This window comes from Miscanthus floridulus, chromosome 19, assembly GCF_019320115.1.
Source record: "Miscanthus floridulus cultivar M001 chromosome 19, ASM1932011v1, whole genome shotgun sequence".
In the NCBI taxonomy this organism is placed as follows: Eukaryota; Viridiplantae; Streptophyta; class Magnoliopsida; order Poales; family Poaceae; genus Miscanthus; species Miscanthus floridulus.
In genome coordinates, this window is record NC_089598.1 from 71,556,352 (window position 1) to 71,582,658 (window position 26,307).

The following is a 26,307-nucleotide window of genomic DNA, read 5'->3' on the forward strand; positions in this document are numbered from 1 at the left end:
CATCATGATAATTATCATTCAAATAAGTACATTGTTCCTCCCCTTATAAATTTCTTACTCGGTTATATAACTCTTATCCATTATGGCTTTGTCTCACAAAAGTGTACATGTTGATGGTACAGATGGCAGCACCAGTTGGATGTGAGAATTTCCTAATGGTTTTCGGAACACCTACCTTATTGTGGAGAGTTTTGCACTTTGCGGGGTACCATGAACTGCCCCTTTATCATTGGATTGAAGAGTACTTGGAAGGACAGCCATGGTATGAGGTGCGGCTCACTATACCAGCCTGCACACAACTACCCTTCTGGCAGGAGTGGAAAGCAGAATCAGAAGGGAAGACCCCTTGGGAGGCTACCCAAGTTGTGGCCTTTGAGGTTTTGAGGCAAATCTGCCAACAGTATGGAGATACACTCACTGGCAGTGCAGCGAGTATGTTTCCTTAGGTGGATCCGTCCACCACAAATTGGGAACAACGTAACCAAAATGCACTGATTAGAGATCGAGATGAGCGAGCAAATAGCTCTAGTCCCTCCATGAGTGCAATGTTTGCGGTGATGAAGATGTTTTGTGCATGCTAGGACACTAGGGATTTCTAGCAGGAATCATACACCACTTGCATGAACAAACTCATGAGAGCTGAAGCCGCACAGCATAAGCTCAAGAAGTGTGTGCGCAAGCAAAAGAAAGCCGCAAGTAAAGTCCGATGGGAATCTGACCAAGCCTATGCAGCTTTGGGCACTCTCCATGCCCAAATGGAACAAGTGGATCAGCAGCTCAAGAAGCTAGAGCTAATGATCAAGCAGTGCTTGCAGGACTACGGGAGCAGTTGGAGGCCGCCCGTGCTGAGGTGTCCACAGCTAGACGTCAGCGTGATGCCACAAAAAACCATGTCGCTTCAATAAGGATAGAGCGAGATAGGCATCATGACATGAGTAACACCCAGAACCGTGCCGAAAGGGCCTTACGTCAGCAGCTTGCACATGCTCAATTTCAAGTAATGAACCTTCAGCATGAAGTGCACTATTTGAACAACCAGCTGAACTCAGTCCTGGATGGGAAAGAAGATGGTCCAAATATGGAAGAAGATGATGATGTGGACGAGGAAGAGGAAGAGGTGGAGCCTGAGGAAGGAGATGATCCTATCTCTAACCTCGATAGTGATCATGAGGAGGATTAGATCGCTTAGTACTTAGTAGAAGTGCTTAATGTATCATCATTGGTTATGTAATGGACCGGTAATTTAAATTTGGCGTTGGTGAATTGAACTATGATGTAATATTGTTATTTGCATGACTATCGCATGTTTGGTTAAACGTTAATGCAAATTCCAGTTGATTTATCAGAGATCATGTTTTGAATATTAACATGCTATGAGTCCGATAAGTGATCAAATTGGTGGTGTCATGTTGCGAGAATGAATTATTATGCCTCTGTTCTTATTGTATAAATTTGAGATTGTCTCCAATAATTTTAGTTTGGCATGATTATAAATTCATCTGCAATCTTGTGGCATCAACCAATAATCACTTATTGTTGCAACTTCATAGATGACGTGCACCCATGCAAGAGCTAGTAGCAGCCATGGTGGCAATGGTGATGACTTACCACCACCACCACCGCCGCCGTCCACTCAGGAGTTCTTTGCTCAATTCTTGGGGAGCCAAAGGACAATGGAGGAAGCTATGCACCTCATCGCGCAAAACATAGCTCATGGCCAACCACAGCAACAAGGGCCCGAGCCAAATCAGCACAGTACATTCAAGGAATTTCTGGATACAAAGCCTCCTATTTTCAAGGTGGCAGAGGAACCACTACAGGTTGACGAGTGGCTCAACACCATTGAGCAAAAGTTTTGTCTGCTAAGGGTCACCAAGCATCTGAAGGCTGAGTATGCTTCTCACTAGTTGCAAGGACCAGCAGGGATCTGGTGGACACATTTCTTGTCATCTCTACCTGCTAATGCGTGAGTGACATGGGAGCAGTTCAAGTTGGCTTTTCGGGGGCATCATATTCCCCTAGGCCTAATGCACATGAAAGCAGCTAAATTTATGAGGCTCACTCAAGGGACAAAGACCCTCACCAAATATATGCATGCATTCAATAATCTGTCTAGGTATGCTCCAGGTTTCATGGATACCGAGGAGAAGAAGATAGAGAGCTTCAAGCGGGGTCTAGGCACCAAACTAATGAAGACCATGGCCAATTCCAAGTGCACCACTTACAACGAGTTTATTAGTGATGCTTTGACCTAGGAAAACCACAATAACATGCATGCGGCCGCTAAGGGTCGCAAGAGGGCATTTGAGGCAGGTGCCTCCGGATCTTCATAGTCCTGAGCTCCTATCATAGCTAGGCCACAATTCCATCCACCTATACCCAAGTTTAGGCCTCCACCACCTAAAGCTCATAACAGCAGGCCTTAGAAAGCGTTCCGTAAGGCATTCACTATTGCCTTACCAAAAGGAAATAGCAGTCAGGGGAGCTCCACAGGACTTAGGAGTAATCAACCCTATTTCAACTATAATCAAGTGGGGCATTGGTCCAAGGAATGCCCCCACCCAAAGAAGAATGGCAACTAGAATCAGAACAATCAGAGGTAGGCAAACTCAAGGGCATGTCCGGGATACGTGCATTATACAGCTGTTGAGGAAGTGCCCGCTAGAGAAGTTGTCACGGCTAGTATGTTTCTTGTCAACAAGCATCCCGCTGTTGTTTTATTTGATTTGGGAGCTTCTCATTCATTTATGAGTCAAGCATTTGCATCTAGACATGATCAGGAAATAATTGAAGTAAGCAAAGGGGGTTATAATATAAGTTCAGCAGGGGCTACTATTTCTACCAATAAGATAGTAAAAAAATGTGCTCATCTCTATACAAGGGAGGGAGTATACAATGGATTTGATAATATTGCCTAGGTTATCAATAAGTGTAATCTTAGGCATGAATTGGATGAAGGATCATGGTGTTCTCATTAACACTAGCACTCATACTATTATGTTGAGAGAACCTAAGAGAGGGAATGCTTTTCTAGTACCACTCTCTATAACACCCTAGGTGTTTGGCTTCCACTAAATTGTATGTCATTTCATAAACATATGCATCATCTATGTCATCATGCCATTATCACTGAAACATGCATATGCAACATTCGCAATTCTGTTGTTTCATACTTAATTTGCTTGAGAATGGTAGTAGTGCCACCTATGAATGCAACATGAATTTCTCATACCTTGAAACATGGCAATATGGTAGTAATGTGACAAGTGTAAAATAACAACAAAGTCATGAAACATGTGAAACATTGCATTGCAACAATTGAGTCAATTGATTGTTTTATGCTTCAGCACATGTGATCATTAGAAAATTGTTATAACAATTGTGTAAAGTGGTTGATCATGGTCTAATACACCTTAACTACACTTAGGGTAATTGTTTGGACATTGTTCATGTAGATCAAGATGACAAAATTGCCCCTTGGGAGAGGTTTGACTTGAATTGACCCTTAGAGTGCCATAGTTTGACTGATTCAAAAGACTAACTTAGAGGCTTTGCATGGCTGTGCACTCTTTACCAAAGTTGTAGCTAATTTATCAAGGAACAAAAGTTGTTTTATGATCAACTCATGAAAATGTGTGGAACAGCCTCAAACATGGCCCACAAGTCAAAATTGAAGGCTGATTCAAACACTTGAAAATTTTCTAAGTGTTATAACTGGATTCAGTTCATGTACCCAACTTTTTCACCTTGTATCTCCCTAACAAAGCCAAACCAGCTCGAGCTCCAATAATAAGAGTTGTAGTTCACATATAGATGATCAACTTTGTTAACTATGGCATGATCTAAATCATCACGGATTAGGCGCTAATCACCGTCAAACTTGCTCTGTCAGTCGGTCGTTGGATCACTGAATCGGTGAATCAGGCGAGCTATAGTGCTGACCATTTTTAGAAAATGTCCGACGCATGTATGCCACATGTCGCTGGTCGCCTGATCACGCTGCCATGCACCACAAGCATCTTGGCGCTGCTGGCCGCGACATGAGCACCCCGCGCGCCTGCCCGATGCACTCGCCGCTCCATTTGCATTTCTTTGTCCTTCCCCGCGTGCAGCGCCGAGCCACAGCCACCCTCCATTTCTGACCGAGCGTCGCCATCGTCATGCACGCTCGTCACTGCAAAAACACGCCGGCCATCTCGCTCCTAGCCTCGCCGTGATCCCCTCTACCTCCTCCACCCCACCGTCGGTCCAATTGAGCCTTGGTAAGGGCAAAATCGCCGTTTTCTTCCACCGCTGCCATGGCTAACCTCGCCGGAGATGGCGCTCCATGTGGACACCCGCCACCGTGGCCTTCCCATCCTCTCTCTCTCTCACGCTAGGTCCTAGGTGCGATGCTGATGCTCGTCGAGTCACCCATTAGAGCTGCGACGCTATCGTCTCGCCGGAGCCGGCCATGCCGTGGCCGTGCGCCGCCGTGGCCGTCGCCACCCCCTCTAGCTACGACGATAGCCTCACTAGATGGTTCCCCTAGATGCGCATGGGCAAGGCAATCATCGTAGCACCGCTGACATCACTGGAGGAGCCACCGGCGACGAGTTGCGCCGTCGTCTTCCTCTGTTACCCTGACTGTCTCGATGTCGCGCGGGTCCCGGTTGTCAGCCGCTGAGGCCAAGGCGGGAGCCAGCCTAGGTTGTGCCATGTCTGGGTCGCGCCAGTGCCTGCGTACGCGCGTGTTGAGGGCTGCCGTTCTTTCAGGCTGGCCCAGTAGCTGAGATAGGTTTTCTTATTTGTGTTTTGTTTTATTCTTTTCACTAATTTGTGTATATATTCAAAAATATGTAGCTCTTAGATGGTAGATCCAAATGATGTGGTTCCAATTTTGTTGAGTTCATGATAATGTCTAGTTTCTATTAAAAATATAATCCATGCCATGTTCTGTTATGAAAATGAGAGTTTCTATTTATCTCTTTTAATCATGCAAGAAATAGGGGTAATTATATCTTTTTCTAGGTACCTCCAAATGGCATGAAATTTTTATGGTGTACTTCTCATATCATGAATAGCTTGTAGTTAAATTTTCATAAATTTTGGACACGTAGGAGATAGAAAATTATCTTGTTTGCATGGATGGATCTTGTGTGAATTTTCATAATTTTTCTATAGATCCAGTAAAGGTAAAATTTGGTGAGTGCTATTCTTATGCTAGAATGATGCTAGGAAAAATGTGAAATCTATTGCTTGACACTTTTCAATAGGGTTTCCTAATTATGCTAAAAATAGACATGCTACCTGTTATTTTGGATACAGCAAGTTTTGCTTACCCAATGGATTTGAAATTTTTATGGTAGTCTATGTGAAGCATGAGATAGCTACTGTAATTTTTGTAGATTTTTCTGAATAGTTTTACTATATATTGCTTTAATCACCTAATTAACTAAAAAAATTTGAAAAGGATATTAAATAATTTATTTAGAAGTTAGCACTATACTTTCTAGTGTTCCTCTGGTATGTGCAACAAGTTGGTAAGCTTGGTTTGGTCAAATTAGGCTTTTGCATCATCATTTAATAATTAAGTTAGCAACCCTGTCATTTCTGGACAGATTCCAGATTTACTGGAATTCGATTTGGTTAATGTAAGAATCATGATGTGATGTTTACAATTGATTTGTAGAGAATTTTATAAGCTTTCCAGAATGTCCTCATGCAAGTCATTTGGAATTATAGAACTCTGGTTGTGATTGAATTAAGGGACTACTTGTATGCATATGAAACTTTAAATGTTAATTTATGTATGCCTTTACTATTTCTAAGTTTGTGGTAATGTTCCTAGGTGTTAGGCCCTTAACTGAAGATGAGCATCTTTATCTTAGGTTATGCAAGTTAGGTAAGTTGATCTTGTTCTTTAAGTTAAGTTAGATACATGCTTAAAGTGATTTGAATAGAGCTATTTTACTCGGTAAACGGGTGTCCAGTGATGTTTTCGTTAAACATTTACTGTGATTCATTCATCATGAGCATCATGTCATTCCTTATGCATCCATGATATTTATCTTGTGCATCGGCATGCAATAGGTGTACCGGAGGGAGTAACATTGCTGGAATTCGAGGAACCAAGCGAGCAGCAGCAGCCGACACCGGAGGGTCAGGAGGTGCAGCCTTCAGGAGAAGTGTCAGACGAGGTCGTCATTGAGTGCCCGGATCACCGTCCTTGCAACTTTGTGAAAGGCAAGCCCCGGAGCATATTAAGCCTCCTAATTTCTAAAATGCAGTTACAGTATTATTGTTACATATATATATATATTGTTGCATTAAGTTTAGGTGTTGGATGCAAACACTTGCTGCATTGGTTATCCAATCCTTGTCCAGATATTGATACCCTAAATCCTATGTAGCTCAGGCTCATGTAGTGCTTAGCCCTACTTTAACGCGGTAGAATTCAGGTGATTTCCTGTCACCTGCGAGATATAGGAAGAAACATATGGCACGGTTGGCTATATTTGCTATCGTGGAAAAGAACAAGTCTTAATTTGAAATGAAGACTGGACGGAGGCTTGTCGGTTTGCAGTGACTCCATCTGTGTCGATTAAGGACTGAATCTTAGAGCCTTTCCTATTCATGTTGAACGCATGCCTCTCTCTTAGTTGGCCAGGTCTGGAGACCGACCATGAAGCCGAGTAGCTCACCTCAGGCCAGGAGTTGATAAGTATAAAGTACGCCTCGGAAGGGAGCTGTAGGCATGAGTCCAAGGGTAGGTGATTTAAAAGTCCTGATCGTCCTGGCAGAAGGGTAATCCCTGAGAGTGCTGGCGCTGATCGAACTCGCAAATTTGGTTCCTGAGTTGTCCCAAAGGTGACCCATGGCTACCCTTGCTAAGTATGCCAGGGTGAGAGTTAGGAATACCCCCTCAGCTGAGTTGTAATTCGATTCGAGTCGCCGTCTCTCCCGGTTAGTGAGAACTTGATGGGCTTATCTCCAAAGTAGATACACTAAATAACCTAATGGTTCAGAAATGATGATATGCTGATGACAGCCTTATTATACCTGCTATGGTTAATATTGTTTGCTCCTAATAAGTGAGTGCTCTAGTATAGGTGCTAATCTAGTGGACAGGTAAATGATGATAACTTGATGCTAAGATAAATTGGTTACTATATTCATAAGCTCTTTTATGCAACTGTGTCAAGCTAGCCCACCTCATAAGCCTTGCATGATCCTTGGTGTCTTTTATTTCTAGTTTTGACGGGTAAGTCTAGCTGAGTACCTTCTTGTACTCAGGGTTTATCTCCCACCTGTTGCAGATGACCAGTTCTACTTTGGTTGCTGCAAGTACTGCCTTCTCCCAGTGGGGGATGAAGACTAGACCGTTGGGCGTGGTCTCTACTAGTTCTCATACCTGATAATGCTTTTGTGGGACATGACTCAGACTTGGCAATGTATTTGAAAACTATGATGTTTTGTACTAAACTATGTTGCTTCCGCACACTCAAACTTGGTTTGTAATATGTTATTTGAACTATGATGGATGTAATTCGAATGCTACTTGTGAGATGTTGTAATGAATGATGTGTTGTGTTGAATCACTATGATCTTGGTTTGTATGTCGAGAGTTGGTTGAAATCCTTCGTGATTTCTGGACTACCGGGATTATGGGAGCTTAAGTATAGGAATTTGATCACTTCGGTGATTATTTTTGTACTTACGTTCTTATGATTTGGTTGGTTCTGTTACAGCTGGCATTAGAGCAAGATTCGACACTAAACATGTCATTTGTGTATTTAAAACAAAAGTATTTGCGAAAATCCTAAATTAAATACTAAGTATTGCCAGTGGTCATATCCCTTATGCCCAAATAAGGACTCTTAGGTGGCTTATTAAAGTACAAACTTGGGAGTTCCTGCTTGTTTTTGTTTCGTCGTCCATACGGCATGCTATTGTATGGATGCCATCCGTTTGGGTGGTAATGTATGGATCAAAATACCTCTACGCTCTAGTAAGTGGGAGTTGTGAGAGCATGACCGTCCAACCATCGGTCTAGGGGAGAGTAGTTGTGGTTGCTCGCATACGTACATGTTCGATCATGTATCTATGAGAGTACTTAAATGTGGGTATCTCTGATGGGTAGCTCTGATACTAGAGTATATGCATCGGGGATGTATGTATGAAAGTATTTAGTTTACATGCCTTTTTGGGAAATTACTGGGCTGAAATGAAATTTTCTGCAGGTACACTAACAACGTATCATTGTAGATCGACTAGCTACCGTATATGAGAGAACGTATGTATGCCACCGTATATTTCGCTAGCCTTTAAATTTTTCTAGGTTTGTGAGGACTTACGAATCGTGCATGCATCATGCGTAAGCATACATGGCATTTCTTGCATTACTCCCTCCTTTAAAATATGATTGTCCCGACTAATTAAATTTCATATCCCTTAAATGATTCTCCCCTTACGTTGCAACTTTTTGCTACAGATGGCGCGCACAAAACTCACTGCTCGCAAGTCTGCTGGAGGCAGGGCGCCTCATCACCGTTTAGCTCCTCATGAGCCCCGTCCGGAGCCTATGAGGTAGAAAGGCTGAGGACAAAGCTGGCTCGGGTGACTACTGAGAGGAATGCGGCTTAGCATCGTTTGGAGCAAGTAACACAGGAACAGGACCAAGAGATGTCTTCCCTAATGACTTGCCTGGATTGCCTCCGGACCGTGATGTAGAATTCAAGATAGAACTCATTCTGGGTATGGCTCCTATTTCTCAAAGGCCCTATAGAATGCCGCCCAATGAGTTGGCTGAGCTGAAGAGTCAGTTGAATGAGCTCCTAAAGAAAGGTTTGATTTGGCCTAGTTCTTCTCCTTGGGGTTGTCTGGCTATCTTTGTGAAGAAGAAGGACGAGTCTCTGCGCATGTGCGTGGATTATCACCCCCTTAATGCTGTTACCATCAAGAACAAATACCCTCTTCCTCGCATCGATATTCTGTTTGATCAGCTCTCCAAAGCTAAGGTATTCTCCAAGATCGATTTGAGGTTTGGCTACCATCATATCAAAATTCATCCTGAAGATATACCTAAGACAGCTTTCTCTACTCGTTATGGCTTGTTCGAATACCTTGTCATGTCCTTTGGGTTGACAAATGCTCCGGCACACTTTATGTACCTGACAAATTTGGTATTCATGCCAGAATTGGACAAATTCGTCGTCGTGTTCATTGATGATATCCTTGTATATTCTCATAATGAAGAAGAGCATACTGAACATCTGAGAATTGTTTTAACTCGGTTATGTGACAACCAGCTTTATGCTAAGTTCAGCAAGTGTGAATTCTAGTTGAACAAGATACCTTTTCTAGGTCATGTGTTATCTGGAGATGGAATTTCGGTTGACCCTACTAAGGTGCAAGAAGTCCTAGAGTGGAAGGCACCTACTACGGTCACAGAAGTCCAAAGTTTCCTGGGTTTGGCTGGCTACTATCATCGCTTTATCCCAGATTTCTCAAAAATCACAAAGCCCATGACTCGACTACTTCAAAAGGATGAGAAGTTTGTGTGGACTCCAAAGTGTGAAGAGGCTTTCCACACTTTACGGACCTTACTAACCTCTGCTCCTGTGTTGGCACAACCTGACATCGAGAAGCCTTTTGATGTCTATTGTGATGCATGTGGCACCAGTTTGGGGTGTGTTCTTATGCAGGAGGGCCGGGTCATTGCTTAGGCTTCGCGCCAGCTTCGAAAGCATGAAATCAATTATCCTACCCGTGACTTAGAGCTAACCGTGGTTGTTCATGCCCTAAAGATTTGGAGACATTACTTGCTGGGTAATGTGTGCAATATCTATACTAACCATAAAAGCCTCAAGTACATCTTTACTCAACCCGAGTTGAACATGCGTCAACGACGATGGTTAGAATTAATCAAAGACTACAACCTTCAAGTGCACTACCATCCTGGTAAGGTAAATGTGGTTCCTGATGCCTTAAGCAGAAAGGCCCATTGCAATTCCTTAGTTAGTAAAGACTTTCATCTAGCACACCTCCTTCATCCTGTAGTACTCCACAATATCACTGTGGATTGCTCTCTTAGAAGTCAAATTATCGAACTCCAGAAGACTGATGTGGGTGTGTTTCATATCAAGTGGAAGATGAAAGATCAAGAGACCAAGCACTTTAGGGTCGATGATAAAGGAATTCTCTGGTTTAATGATAGGCTTGTGGTACGCAAAGACAAAGAACTTAGAAATCAAATTATGGCTGAAGCCCATTCTTCTAAATTGTCCATCCATCCTGGTAGCAGTAAAATGTATCAAGATCTCAAGCTGTATTATTGGTGGACCAAAATGAAGAAAGAAATCGTAGCTTACGTGGCAAGGTGCGATAACTGTTGCAGAGTCAAGGCTATTCACATGAGGCCCAGATTATTGCAGCCACTCTCTATTCCTGGCTAGAAGTGGGAAGAAATTAGCATGGATTTCATTATTGGATTACACACTACCAAAAAGGGTTGTGATTCCATCTAGGTTATCATAGATCGTCTAACTAAATCAACTGACTTTATTTCGGTTAAGTCTACCTATCACCCTCACAATTATGCTAAGATTTACTTTCAACAAGTGGTACGTCTCCATGGTGTACCCAAATCCATTGTTTCAGATAGAGGACCACAATTCATGGCTTGCTTTTGGGAGTGCTTACATCAGAACCTTAGCACTCATCTAATCCGTAGTTCTGCCTATCATCCGCAAACATCAGGACAGACTGAGCATGTTAATCAAATTCTTGAAGACATGCTTAGAGCTTGTCTTATCTCTTGCAAAGGCTCTTGGGAGGATTGGTTGCCTCTCGCTGAATTCTCTTATAACAATAGTTATCAAGAAAGTATAAAAATGGCTCCTTTTGAAGCTTTTTATGGCCGCAAGTGTAGAACTCCTTTGAACTGGGTGGAACCCAGAGAAAGAAGATTCTATGGTATGGATTTTATAAAAGAAGCCGAAGAGCAAGTCTGAACTATACAGAAGAATATGACTGCCGCGCAGGCTAGACAAAAGAGCTATGCTGATAAGAGAATAAAACCTATTGAGTTTGAAGTAGGTGACCATGTTTATCTGAAAGTATCCCCTATGAAAGGAGTAAAGCGTTTTGGAATCAAAAGGAAGCTTGAGCCGCGATATGTTGGACCTTACCGTATTATCGAGAAAAGTGGAAGAGTAGCATATAAGCTCGATCTACCACGTGAGATGGGAGCTAAATTCCCGGTATTCCATGTGTCCCAACTGAAGAAGTGTCTCCGTATTCCCGAGGAAAGAATAGCGACAAGGAAAGTCAACTTGAAATCTGATCTTTCTTATGAGGAGAAGCCTGTGCAAGTTCTAGATACTCAAGAAAGAGTGACTCGTACGTGAGTAGTTAAGTTATAGAGACTTTTCCCTGTGTGCCATTATAAAAGATCGTAATCCCTTGTGTGCCCCTAAAAAAATTCAGCGGTCTTCAGCGCCACTACTCCAACTTTTTCGTGTCAACCATGCCACTTCCGTCAGTTTGGGCTCTAACGCCGTTAAACTGCAGGTGTGAAAAGATAAAAATGCCCTTAAGTTCAAATATGTTATTAATTTTTTTGAGCATCTTAACGACTTCAAATGAAAAAACTCAAAATTAGAAAGTTGTAGATCTCATCGAGATCTATAATTTTCATATAAATTTTTTCCCATTTAATTTCGCAAAAAAAATAATATGATTTTTCTAAGATATATTAATCATATCAAATCATATTTTTTTGCGAAATTAAATGAAAAAAAAATTATATGAAAATTATAGATCTCGACGAGATCTACAACTTTCTAGTTTTGAGTTTTTTCATTTGAAGTCGTTAAGATGCTCAAAAAAAATTTAATAACATATTTGAACTTAAGGGCATTTTTGTCTTTTCACACCTGCAGTTTAACGGCGTTAGAGCTCAAACTGACGGAAGTGGCATGGATGACACGAAAAAGTTAGAGTAGTGGCGCTGAAGACCGCTGAATTTTTTCAGGGGCACACAGGGGATTACGATCTTTTATAATGGCACACAGGGAAAAGTCTCTAAGTTATATAAGGTAGTTTGGAGTAATCATAGTGAACGGGATGCAACCTGTGAGCAGGAAGATTATTTAAAGGAAAATCATCCAACTTTCTATACTAAATGGTACGCTTTCTAAATCTCAGGACGAGATTTTTCTAAGGGGGGAGGGCTGTAACACCCTAGGTGTTTGGCTTCCACTAAATTGCATGTCATTTCATAAACATATGCATCATCTATGTCATCATGCCATTATCACTGAAACATGCGTATGCAACATTCGCAATTCTGTTGTTTCATACTTAATTTGCTTGAGAATGGTAGTAGTGCAACCTGTGAATGCAACATGAATTTCTCATACCTTGAAACATGGCAATATGGTAGTAATGTGACAAGTGTAAAATAACAACAAAGTCATGAAACATGTGAAACATTGCATTGCAACAATTGAGTGAATTGATTGTTTTATGCTTCAGCACATGTGATCATTAGAAAATTGGTATAACAATTGTGTAAAGTGGTTGATCATGGTCTAATACACCTTAACTACACTTAGGGTAATTGTTTGGACATTGTTCATGTAGATCAAGATGACAAAATTGCCCCTTGGGAGAGGTTTGACTTGAATTGACCCTTAGAGTGTCACAGTTTGACTGATTCAAAAGACCAACTTAGAGGCTTTGCATGGCTGTGCACTCTTTACCAAAGTTGTAGCTAATTTATCAAGGAACAAAAGTTGTTTTATGATCAACTCATGAAAATGTGTGGAACAGCCTCAAACATGGCCCACAAGTCAAAATTGAAGGCTGATTCAAACACTTGAAAATTTTCTAAGTGTTATAACTGGATTCAGTTCGTGTACCCAACTTTTTCACCTTGTATCTCCCTAACAAAGCCAAACCAGCTTGAGCTCCAATAATAAGAGTTGTAGTTCACATATAGATGATCAACTTTGTTAACTATGGCATGATCTAAATCATCACGGATTAGGTGCTACAGTGCTGACCATTTTCACTAAATCGGTCGTTGGATCAAGCAAAACTTGCTCTGTCAGTCGGTCGTTGGATCACTGAATCGGTGAATCAGGTGAGCTACAGTGCTAACCATTTTCAGAAAACGTCCGACGCGTGTATGCCACGTGTCGCCGGTCGCCTGATCACGCTGCCACGCGTCGTGAGCATCCTGGCGCTGCTGGCCGCGACATGAGCACCCCGCATGCCTGCCCGACGCACTCACCGCTCCATTTGCTTTTCTTTCTCCTTCCCCGCGCGCAGCGCCAAGCCACAACCGCCCTCCATTTCCGACCGAGCGTCGCCATTGTCGTGCATGCTCATCACTGCAAAAATGCGCTGGCCATCTCGCTCCTAGCCTCGCCGTGATCCCCTCTACCTCCTCCACCCCACCATCGGTCCAATTGAGCCTTGGTAAGGGCGAAATCGCCGTTTTCTTCCACCGCCGCCATGGCTGACCTCGCCGGAGATGGCGCTCCACATGGACACCTGCCACTATGGCCTTCCCATCCTCTCTCTCTCTCGCGCTAGGTCCTAGGTGCGATGCTGATGCTCATCGAGTCGCCCATTAGAGCTGTGATGCCGTTGTCTTACCGGAGCCGGCCATGCCGTGGCCGTGCGCTGTCGTGGCCGTCGCCACCCCCTCTAGCTGTGATGATAACCTCAATAGATGGTTCCCCTAGATGCACATAGGCAAGGCGAACGTCGTAGCACTGCTGACATCGCCGGTGGAGCCACCGGTGACGAGTTGCGCCGTTGTCTTCCTCCGTTCCCCTGACTGTCTCGCTATCGCGCGGGTCCCGGTTGTCAGCTGCTAAGGCCAAGGCGGGAGCCAGCCTAGGCTGCGCCGTGTCTAGGCCGCGCCAGCGCCTGTGTACGCGTGTGTTGTGGGCCACCGTTCTTTCGGGCCATCCCAGTAGCTGAGATAGGTTTTCTTATTTGTGTTTTTTTATTCTTTTCACTGATTGGTGTATATATTCAAAAATATGTAGCTCTCAGATAGTAGATCCAAATGATGTGGTTCCAATTTTGTTGAGTTCATGATAATGTCTAGTTTCTATTAAAAATATAATCCATGCCATGTTCTATTATGAAAATGGGAGTTTCTATTTATCTCTTGTAATCATGCAAGAAATAGGGGTAATTATATCTTTTTCTAGGTAGCTCCAAATGGCATGAAATTTTTATGGTGTACTGCTCATATCATGAATAGCTTGTAGTTAATTTTTCATAAATTTTGGACACTGTTTGTAGGAGATAGAAAATTATCTTGTTTGCAAGGATGGATCTTGTGTGAATTTTCATAATTTATCTATAGTTCTAGTAAAGGTAAAATTTGGTGAATGCTATTCTTATGCTAGAATGATTCTAGGAAAAATGTGAAATCTGTTGCTTGACACTTTTCAATAGGGTTTCCTAATTATGCTAAAAATAGACATGCTACCTGTTATTTTGGATACAGCAAGTTTTGCTTACCCAATGGCTTTGAAATTTTTATGGTAGTCTATGTGAAGCATGAGATAGCTACTGTAATTTTTGTAAATTTTTCTAAATAGTTTTACTATATATTGCTTTAATCACCTAATTAACTAAATAAATTTGAAAAGGATATTAAATAATTTATTTAGAAGTTGGCACTATACTTTCTAGTGTTCCTCTGGTATGTGCAACAAGTTGGTAAGCTTGGTTTGGTCAAATTAGGCTTTTGCATCATCATTTAATAATTAAGTTAGTAACCCTGTCATTTCTGGACAGATTCTAGATTTATTGGAATTCGATTTGGTTAACGTAAGAATCATGCTGTGATGTTTACAATTGATTTGTAGAGAATTTCATAAGCTTTCCAGAATGTCCTCATGCAAGTCATTTGGAATTATAGAACTCTGGTTGTGATTGAATTAAGGGACTACTTGTATGCATATGAAACTTTAAATGTTAATTTATGTATGCCTTTACTATTTCTAAGTTTGTGGTAATGTTCCTAGGTGTTAGGCCCTTAACTGAAGATGAGCATCTTTATCTTAGGTTATGCAAGTTAGGTAAGTTGATCTTGTTCTTTAAGTTAAGTTAGATACATGCTTAAAGTGATTTGAATAGAGCTATTTTACTCGGTAAATGGGTGTCCAGTGATGTTTTTGTTAAACATTTACTGTGATTCATTCATCATGAGCATCATGTCATTCCTGATGCATCCATGATATTTATCTTGTGCATCGGCATGCAATAGGTGTACCAGAGGGAGTAACATTGCTAGAATTCGAGGAACCGAGCGAGCAGCAGCAGCCGACACCGGAGGGTCAAGAGGTGCAGCCTTCAGGAGAAGTGCTAGATGAGGTCGCCGTTGAGTGCCCAGATCACCGTCCTTGCAACTTTGTGAAAGGCAAGCCCTAGAGCATATTAAGCCTCCTAATTTCTGAAATGCAGTTACAGTATTATTGTTACATATATATATTGTTGCATTAAGTTTAGGTGTTGGATGCAAACACTTGCTGCATTGGTTATCCAATCCTTGTCCAGATATTGATACCCTGAATCCTATGTAGCTCAGGCTTGTGTAGTGCTTTGCGCTGCTTTAACGCGGTAGAAGTCAGGTGATTTCCTATCACCTGCGAGATATAGGAAGATACATATGGCACGGTTGGCTATATTTGCTATCGTGGAAAAGAACCAGTCTTAATTTGAAATAAAGATCGGACGGAGGCTTGCCGGTTTGCAGTGACTCCGTCTGTGTCGATTAAGGACTGAATCTTAGAGCCTTTCCTGTTCATGTTGAACGCATGCCTCTCTCTTAGTTGGTTGGGTCTGGAGACCGACCATGAAGCCGAGTAGCTCACCTCAGGCCAGGAGTCGATAAGTATAAAGTACGCCTCGGAAGGGAGCCGTAGGCATGAGTCCAAGGGCAGGTGATTTAAAAGTCCTGATCGTCCTAGTAGAAGGGTAATCCCTAAGAGTGCTGGCGCTAATTGAACCCACGAATTTGGTTCCTGAGTTGTCCCAAAGGTGACCCACGGCTACCCTTGCTAAGTATGTCAGGGTGAGAGTTAGGAATACCCCCTCAGCTGAGTTGTAATTCGATTCGAGTCGCCGTCTGTCCCAGTTAGTGAGAACTTGCTGGGCTTATCTCCAAAGTAGATATACTAAATAACCTAATGGTTCAGAAATGATGATATGTTGATGACAGCCTTATTATACCTGCTATGGTTAATATTGTTTGCTCCTAATAAGTGAGTGCTCTAGTATAGGTGCTAATCTAGTGGACAGGTAAATGATGATAACTTGATGCTAAGATAAATTGGTTACTATATTCATAAGCTCTTTTATGCAACTGTGTCAAGCTAGCCCACCTCATAAGCCTTGCATGATCCTTGGTGTCTTTTATTTCTGGTTTTGACAGGTAAGTCTAGCTGAGTACCTTCTCGTACTCAGGGTTTATCTCCCACCTGTTGTAGATGACCAGTTCTACTTTGGTTGCTGCAAGTACTGCCTTCTCCTAGCGGGGGATGAAGACTAGACCATTGGGCGCAGTCTCTACTAGTTCTCATACCTGATAATGCTTTTGTGGGACATGACTCAGACTTGGCAATATATTTGAAAACTATGATGTTTTGTACTAAACTATGTTGCTTCCGCACACTCAAACTTGGTTTGTAATATGTTATTTGAACTCTGATGGATGTAATTTGAATGCTACTTATGAAATGTTGTAACGAATGATGTGTTGTGTTGAATCACTACGATCTTAGTTTGTATGTCAAGAATTGGTTGAAATCCTTCGTGATTTCCGGACTACCGGGATTATTGGAGCTTAAGTACAGGAATTTGATCACTTCGGTGATTGTTTTTATACTTACGTTCTTATGATTTGGTCGGTTCTATTACACTCTCCTGCAACTTTGAACTCCAACATTTAGCTTATGCTATCCAAACCACTACCCTTTGTGATGTCCCTATGGTTTATGAATTTCTGGATGTATTTCTAGAGGAATTACCAGGTTTACCACCTGATAGGGATGTGGAATTTAAGATTGAGTTAGTGCTAGGTATGGCACCTATCTCAATAAGGTCGTATAGAATGCCACCAAATGAGTTAGCAGAACTTAAGATTTAGTTACAGGATCTATTGGACAAGGGTCTTATCCAACCTAGCTCATCTCCGTGGGATGTCCAGCATTGCTTGTGAAAAAGAAGGACAAGTCACTAAGAATGTGTGTAGATTACAGATCACTCAATGTTGTAACCATCAAGAACAAATACCTGTTGCCTCGCATCGACATCTTGTTTGATTAGTTGGCAAAGGCAAAGGTATTCTCTAAAATTGACTTGAGATCATGCTATCATCAGATAAAGATCAGGCCAGAGGACATACCTAAAACTGCTTTCTCTACTAGGTATGGCTTATATGAGTATTTGGTTATGTCTTTCGGACTAACAAATGCTCCTGTCTACTTTATGTACCTAATGAATTCGGTATTCATGCCCGAGCTTGACAAGTTCGTGGTCGTGTTTATCGATGATATATTGATTTATTCGGAAAATGAGGCAGACCATGAAGAGCATCTGAGGATTGTTCTATCCAGATTGAGGGAGCATAAGCTATATGCAAAATTTAGCAAGTGTGAATTTTGGTTGAGCAAAGTACCTTTCTTAGGTCATATCTTATCAAGGGATGGAATCTCTGTAGACCCATCAAAAGTACAAGAGGTCATGGATTGGAAAGCCCCAACTTCGGTTCATGAAGTTTGAAGTTTTCTAGGGTTAGCAGGATATTATCGTCGTTTCATTCTAGATTTCTCAAAGATAGCTAAGCCCATGACCAGACTACTTTAGAAAGATGAGAAGTACAAATGGACACCAGAATGTGAAGCAGCTTTTCACACCCTCAGAACTCTATTAACTACCGCACCTATTTTAGCATAACTTGACATTGAGAAGCCTTTCGATGTATTTTGTGATGCATCGGGAATAGGTTTGGGGTGTGTGCTTATACAAGAAGGAAGAGTTATTGCATATGCTTCTCGACAATTGAGAAAGCATGAAGTCAACTACCCTACGCATGATTTAGAACTTGCAGCAATTGTTCATGCATTAAAGATATGGAGACATTATTTGTTGGGCAATGTATGTCATATATATACTGACCACAAAAGTCTCAAGTATATCTTTACCCAACCAGAGCTAAACATGAGACAGCGAAGATGGTTATAATTGATTAAGGACTACAATTTGGAAGTGCACTATCATCCAGGGAAAGCTAATGTAGTAGCCGATGCACTCAGTCAGAAATCTCATTGTAATACTATGGAAGCACTGTTAGAAGATGGCTTCAATTTGTTACATCCTACTGTACTGCATAATATCACGATCAGTTGTTCACTTGAGAGCAAAATCATAGAGCTACAGCAGACAGATATAGGTATAAGTCACATCAAGAGAAAAATGCAAGAGCAAGAAACCAAGCATTTTAGATTGGACGAAAGAGGTGTGCTATGGTTTGAGGACAGACTCATGGTACCAAAAGACCATGAGCTTAGAAATCAATTTTAGACAAAGCTCATTCGTCCAAATTGTCCATCCATCCGGGTAGTAGTAAGATGTACCAAGATTTGAAAGCTCATTTTTGGTGGACTAAGATGAAGAAAGAGATCACAGCCTATGTCGCTAGGTGCGGCAACTGCAGCAGGGTAAAAGCTGTTCATATGAAATCTGCTAGATTACTTCAGCCATTGCCTATTCTAGGTTGGAAATGGGAAGAAATCAGTATGGACTTTATCATAGGCCTTCCGATGACACCGCAAGGTCACGATTCAATATGGGTTATTGTAGATCGTCTCACCAAGTCAGCGCATTTTATACCCGTGAACACAAGGTATATAGTTGGGAAATACGCTAAGCTATATGTTTCTCAGATCGTGAGACTACATGGAGTACCTAGGACCATAATCTTAGATCGAGGACCACAGTTCATAGCTCGTTTCTGGGAACACTTACACCAGGCCTTGGGAACTAAGCTAATCAAAAGTTCAGCATACCATCCTCAAACTTTAGGACAGACAGAGCGAGTGAACCAAATCTTGGAAGATTTGCTAAGAGCTTGTGTTATATCTTCCAAAGGTTCATGGGAGAAATGGGTACCTTTAGCTGAATTCTGGTATAACAACAGTTATCAAGCAAGTATCAAGATGGCTCCATTTGAAGCTTTGTACGGCAGAAAATGTAGAACTCCGTTGAATTGGATTGAGCCCGGTGAGAGGAGATACTTTGGTATTAACTTTGTTAATGAAGCTAAAGAGCAAGTGCGTGTTATCCAACAGCATATGAAGGCAGCTCAATTGAGACAAAAGAGTTATGTTGACAAAAGAAGAAGACCACTGACTTTTGAAGTGGGTGACTATGTATACTTGAAGGTATTACCCATGAAAGGGGTGAAGAGATTTAGAATGAAAAAGAAGCTTTCACCTAGATATGTAGGGCCATACAAGATTCAGGAACGAAAGGGGAATGTTGCTTATAAGTTACAACTTCCACCAGAGATGAGTGCAATATTTGATGTCTTCCATGTTTCTCAGTTGAAGAAATGTCTTCGTGTACCTGAAGAAGCTATTGCACCCACCAATGTACCGCTTCAATTGGATTTGACCTATGAAGAAAAGCCAATCCGAGTGTTAGAAGAGATGGAAAGAGTAACACGGAGTAAGATCATTAAGTTCTATAAGGTGGTGTGGAACAATCACAGTGAACAAGATGCTACGTGGGAACGAAAGGATTATTTATGATAGGTTTGTCCCGCCTTTTTCCAAGAATGGTAGGTCTTGCAAATCTTAGGACTAGATTTTTATAAGGGGGAGGGGTTGTAACACCCTAGGTGTTAGCCTTGCATAACTTGACTTGCATAGCATGAGCATGAGCATCAAGCATTCTTATATAAGCATTTACACTTGAAACATTTGATTGAAACATATGCAACATTTCTTATTATTTCATGTTTCCATGTGTATATGCATATGATCATGAGTGTAAACATGTAATTGGTTGATATGAGTCACAAAACATACTAGCAACACTTAGGTTAGCAAATGGAACCTTGTTCATGAAGGTCACCTTTCATGATCAAGCACTTAAGTAATGTTACATGTGTTGACCTAGATAGCCCTATGTGTGACCAATGCATGAAGTGATTGTATGACCTTGCAATTAGCTTAAACATGTTTAGAGTATCATTATGAACAACTATGGTATTCATGGTTCGGGGCAAATTGGTCACCAAGCCATAGTTTGAAGGTATACCATCATTTGAATGTAACATGTTTGACCAAGTTTAAACTATGTGCTAGAGACCTTGCATGGAGGTGGTCACTAAAGCAAAGTTGTAGTGTTTGGCAAGAGGAACAACTTTTATTTTTGGGTCATTGACTGGTTTAGCTCCTAACATGCTTGAATTAGGCTCACAAAAATTAGCAAATCAACAATTTCAACACTTGGCAAATTTTGCTAAGTCAAGTGCTCTGACAGTTTGAAAACTTCAACTTTAGGATGACATTACTCCTAAACCACTGGGAATTAGGTCTTGAGTGCTAAATAGAAATTGGAGCTAGTACATTGGTCTTCAGTTTCGGTTTAGGAAATTTCAGCTAACCATCCACGGATTTGGAGTTGTCGTCGCTGCAAAACCCGTTGTCAGACCTTGCATCGCTTAACTGATGAACTGAATCAGGTGATTCAGTGGCCGGCCACTAGTAGAGCTCGCATACCGTGTGGAGCCGAAGCACGGCCACGCGTCACCAGCGCCCTACCCTGTGTGGCCAAGCCAGACCAGAGCATGCCTTATCACTCCCTACGCCCACCCGCACTGCCGAGCACTCGCCATTTTCATTTCCTCAGCTCCCTTCTTCGCCGCAGCAGCAACCGCAGCACCGAGCGCTCGCCGCCATCACCCTTGCCGGTGCTAGCTCACCCTCGCCGCTCCTCGACCACCATAGCTACTCCACCGTCACCCCCGAGCCTCACCGCACCCACCCGTACTCACTGACCACGCTTGGTAAGCCTCCACGCCGCGCTTGACCTCACTGGAGCATCACCGCTGAGGCCGTCACCGTGGCTAGAGCACCTCCATCCACCATTGGTCGTGCAATCTTGTGTGCTAGGTTCACCTGAGTTAGTAGATGCTCGTCCGTGCTTTAGATTGCGTCGTCGTGGCCACCGCCCGCCTAGATAGCACAAAGTGCGCGCCGGGTCGAGGGGTTCACCGTAGAGCAGGTGCCGTCGCCGGTGAAGCTCACCGTCGACGAGCCGTGGCCACGCAATGTCGCGCAACACCGCTGCCCTGTTCTGAGTCACTGACACATGGGGTCCACTGTCAGGCGGGTCTCGCCTGTCAGCGACTGGAGAGTATAGGATAGCTCATTTAATTCCAGATTTCATACGGTTTTGTAAATTTTATATCTAGAGTTTGGGAGATCCAAAATTTGTAGTTCAAATTTGGTTAAGATCTTGGTGAAGTGTAGTATTTAGAAAAAATATGATATTAGCATTTTTAGTAAAGTTTTTGGAAGATTTAAATTGAAACTTGAAATGTGTTTTTGAATGCATGCAACTTTGTTTATTTTGTATCTAGAGTTCCTGTGCTCCAGAAATTATGAAATTTTGTGGTAAGCTATTCTTGACATGTATGAGCTCTGGTAAAAATTTGAGGGTCAGTGCATGTATAGATTTATAGTTATAGATTTTTCTTTTATAATTAGGTAATCCTTGTATGAATTTTTATAAATTATTTATGAATTCAATATTCATGAAATTTATTGGAGGTTATCTTAGTACCATATGGATGCTAAGAAAAATATAAAATCTGTTGCTTGACACTTTTTACTAGGGTTTTCTATTTTTGCTATTTTAAGCCTTTATGCCTTGTCATTTTTGCATATGATGTTTTACTTGGTAAAATGAAATGAAACTTTTACAGTAGTATTTTGGTAGCATTAGTAAGGCACTATAAATTTTTGAGAATTTATGATGCAATTTAGTATATGTTTATTATTTAACCTAGGTATCTAAATAAAATAATAAAGGCATTTAAATAAATAGTTTGGGCTTTACCATTATGTTTTCTTGAGTGTATTTGGTATGCTTGCACTGTTGGTAGACTTTGTGTTGTAAAAATTTGAATGCTTACATGAATTAAAAGTATTGTTGCTTTATAATTCGAGTTGGGAGGATTTAGGACAGATTCTGTAGTTTGGTGTGTTGCATAGTGAAAATGATGTATGCTGTAAAAATGGTTAATAACAAAGTTGTAGATAACTTCTTCATACATCTTGTGTTAAAATTTAGGACCATAGGCCAAAGGGTTTGGGAGTTATAGCTGTTTAAAGTTAGTATTTCCGAATTGCTTACTCTCTGAAATTTCTGGACAGCACTAGGTTGCTTGTCTATTTTGGTTGAGATAATTTGTGAATTAGCTTTTGGTGATTAAATAAGAGTTGTAGAAAATTTTATAAGCTTTCTAGAAAGTCCAAGATCACAGCATTGGGATAAGTAGAACTTCAGTTATGAGTAAAATGAGTAGCTACTGTTTGGTGATATAGTAGATGCATTGTTGAAGTAGTTAATTAAATAATCAAGAAGAGATATGCACATACTCAGTAAAACGTGATACACTTGTTATTCCTTAAACAACATGCTGTTAAAAATACTTAAAAGAATGCATTCCTCACTGATCATGCAACTATACTTGTCAACATATATGCATTCGCAATACCTTATGCCATATTCATGCATCTAGGATCGGAGGAAGAAATAACGTTGTTGGAGTTCGATGAAGTAGAGGAAGGGGACCAGCAGGAGAATCCTCAAGCCGCAGCTCCCAAAGGCGAGGAGCAGAACCCAGAAGAGCTTCCGGAGTGCCCTGATCACCGCCCCACTTCCTTTCTAAAAGGCAAGCCCCAGAGCATTCTAAGTCTCCTAGTATTTTACAAATGATTACTTAAGTCCTTATGATTGATGCATTAGGTTATAGGAATTGAATGGAACCACTTGATGCATATAAATTCCTTGTCTAGATATATACACCATTAACCCTGTATAGGTCCAGGATCGAATATATGCTTAGTCATGCTTAGACCAGTAGAAGTCGGGTGATTTCTTGTCACCTGCGAGATATAGGTGGATACCGGAGCACGGTTGGCTATATTTGCTATCATGGAACAGAACCATGGGGTAAAAGAAAATCAAGGCCGGGCGAAACCTATGCGTAGGTTGACTCATGTGATTCTATCTGTGCCAATTAAGGACCATACCATTGTTGGCGCTTCTGACAAGATTGAACGCATGCCTATCACTTAGCTAGCCGGATAACTCGTTCCGACCACGAAGCCGAGTAGCTCAACTCAGGCCAGGTCCCGTTCTGTTGTGCGCTTCTTGCAGGGAGCCAAACTGAGCCCAAGGGCAGGGCAGTCCTAAACGTCCTGGCATTTGGTGTCCCTGATTGTGAGTTGTACCAAAGGTGACCTAAGGCGACTAATGATCTGGTCTGCCTGGGTTTGTGTTAGGAATAAATTCCTAGCTAGTTGAAATCAATTTGAATCACCGTCTCTCTCGGATAGTGAGAAACTTGGCTAGTCCCAACATTGTAGTAACTGTGTTATGGAACATGATGGTTCGAATGAATATGGAATTACAATACCGGCTATGGTTACTATTGTATGCTTTTAAAATGATATACCACATATTTGGCACATGTTAGTTGCTAATTTAGAGATGGATAGTTATAATTAACTTGATAACGGAATCATAATCATATAACTGAGTTAATCGCTTTTTACACAAAATGTTGTCAAGCTATCTCCACTTATACAGCCTTGCATGATCCTTGGAGTCATTTTGTTTTTGGTTTATGATGGGTAAGTCTAGCTGAGTACTTTCTCATACTCAGGGTTTTATTTCCCATTGTTGCATATGGCACTGTATATCATGGTTATTGCAAGAGTTGCTTATATCCCGCTGTGGATGAGGAGTAAGCCTTGGGCTGGCTTCTTATTAAATCCTTCTACATGCTTTTGTGGATTGCGATCATATGTTGGCACTGTACTAAACTATGTTGGAAACTTTACTTTCAAACTTAATTTGCTTCTGCTTTTATCTATCAAACTCGGTTTGTAATAACTTTGTTTCATACTCTGATGATGGAAATGTATCTGTGAACCTTATATAATATGTGACATGTATGTTGAATCATGTACGATCTTGGTTGTTGTAAATCGTTTATTGAGACCCGTCGGGGTACTCGATGGACTACCAGGTTTATATGGGTTCAAGTATGACAGTGCGACCGCTTGTAGGCTACCATTGTACTTATACTCTTAGAAATTGGTCAGTTCCGTGACACAAATATACAAGGCGAAGCTAATCACACACTATCTTCAAGCACAGCTATTCAAGCGGAATGGAACAAGGCATTTTGTCTAGCTTCACATAGGGAAGATAGTAACATCACACTAATCACAAGTTACTTAGTATTAGAACAAAGTGAGGGAAGCATATTTATGCACATGCACAATTAGGATGCATGGTCGTCCTATTTGTCCTCACAAAATTGCCAGCCTAAGGCAGCAATCACGTTCTATATTGGTGGCATAACCTGTACTCTCTCGATATATAGCTAGTCATTAGCTACATTCAATCTACGCATTTGTGGTTAGCGTACCTACAAAAGGATTTCATTTCAACCCAACCCCACAATTATATATGCAGAAATGAAAGTCTGGGCCCTAGGTTGCAAACTAAATACTTCCATATATATATACCCACATATATATACTTTTGTATCAAAGCTACCCGAAAGTAAATATGTCTATACATACATATAGAATATGCAAATATAGCCGTACCAAAGCTAACCCACAATTAAATACTTCCATATATATACGAGATATATATACTTAAGTATCAAAACTACCTCTCCCCTTCGACCGCATGTTCACATCTTGCGGTCATGCCACTCATTAACTTACCTTCTTACCTGAGCGTAGAGGTATAGTGATCCATACATTACCATTCAAGCAAATGGCATCCATATAATAGCATGCCATATGGACGACAAAATAAAAATTGCAAGAAGTAAACCCCCCATAGTTAGTGTTAGTTTACTTATTGCCACCTAGTAGTCCTTAATTGGGCATAAAGGAGGATGTCGCTAGCATAGTGATGCAAATTAGTTTTGACAAATTTGCCTGTAGCTAAAGTTTTAGTCAAAATAGGCTTTTTAAAACAAAACTTTGTTTTTAAAACTATGTACATGATAGTATTATGCTTAATCTTGCTCTGATACCAGCTGTGATAGAATTGCCTAATTTATACAAGATCAAGTACGACTATCCCCGCTAACACGTTGACACGCGTATACTTTCACTTATATAAACCCAATAGTCCGTAGAGTGTCACAAAGGACTCGGTAAATCAACATCACAACCAAGATCACATGATTAAGCAAATGCATATCACATACGTAGAGTTGCAGCAAAAATAATATTACAAATAGGTTCACAAATAATAGTACAAGTTTGGGTTTCAAAACCAATTAGTGAAAACAACATAGCTTTCAAATGATTATATTAATATGAGTTCCAAATACATTGCTAGCATAAGTGACATCCTCTAACAAAAGCATATAGATGAGAAATAAATATAGAGTCATTGAGCCTACCGGCGGTTAGCCACCATCTTCAGCAGGCCAAAAACTTCATCTGCAACATGATGGGATAAACCCTGAGTACTCGAATGTACTCAGCTAGACTTACCCGACATAAACTAGAAATAAAGTGACACCAAGGATTATGCAAGGCTTTATAAGTGGAGCTAGCTTGACAACATTTTGCATAAAAACCACTAATTCAACTTATACATTTTATAATCGATCATCAAGTTAATTATAGCAATTCATCTCTAGATTAGCAACTAACCTGTGACAAATATGTTGTATAGCATTTAGTAGCATAACAATAGTAACCATAGCCGGTATAAGAATTCCATGTTCATCATAACCACCATATTCCATAATCTAGTTACTACGATGTTGGTACTAGCCAAGTTTCTCAATGTCTGGGAGAGACAGTGATTCGAATCGATTTCAACCAGCTAGAAATTTATTCCTAACACAAACCTAGACATACCTATGCCAAGGCAGTCTTAGGTCACCTTTGGTACAACTCAGGTCCACATTTCGTGGGTTCGGTTAGCGCCACACAATCAGGGACTAATGGTAGC

At 41.2% G+C, this 26,307-nt stretch overlaps 1 long non-coding RNA gene across 1 annotated transcript; it reads left to right on the forward strand.

Annotated features, from left to right (window-relative positions):
- The first annotated feature begins 4,096 nt into the window (after window positions 1–4,096).
- On the forward strand, window positions 4,097–7,502 carry LOC136526997 (uncharacterized). The gene is made up of 3 exons (XR_010776653.1): window positions 4,097–4,262; window positions 6,073–6,225; window positions 7,299–7,502. It is a non-coding gene; the product is annotated as an uncharacterized lncRNA (long non-coding RNA).
- Window positions 7,503–26,307: the final 18,805 nt, after the last annotated feature.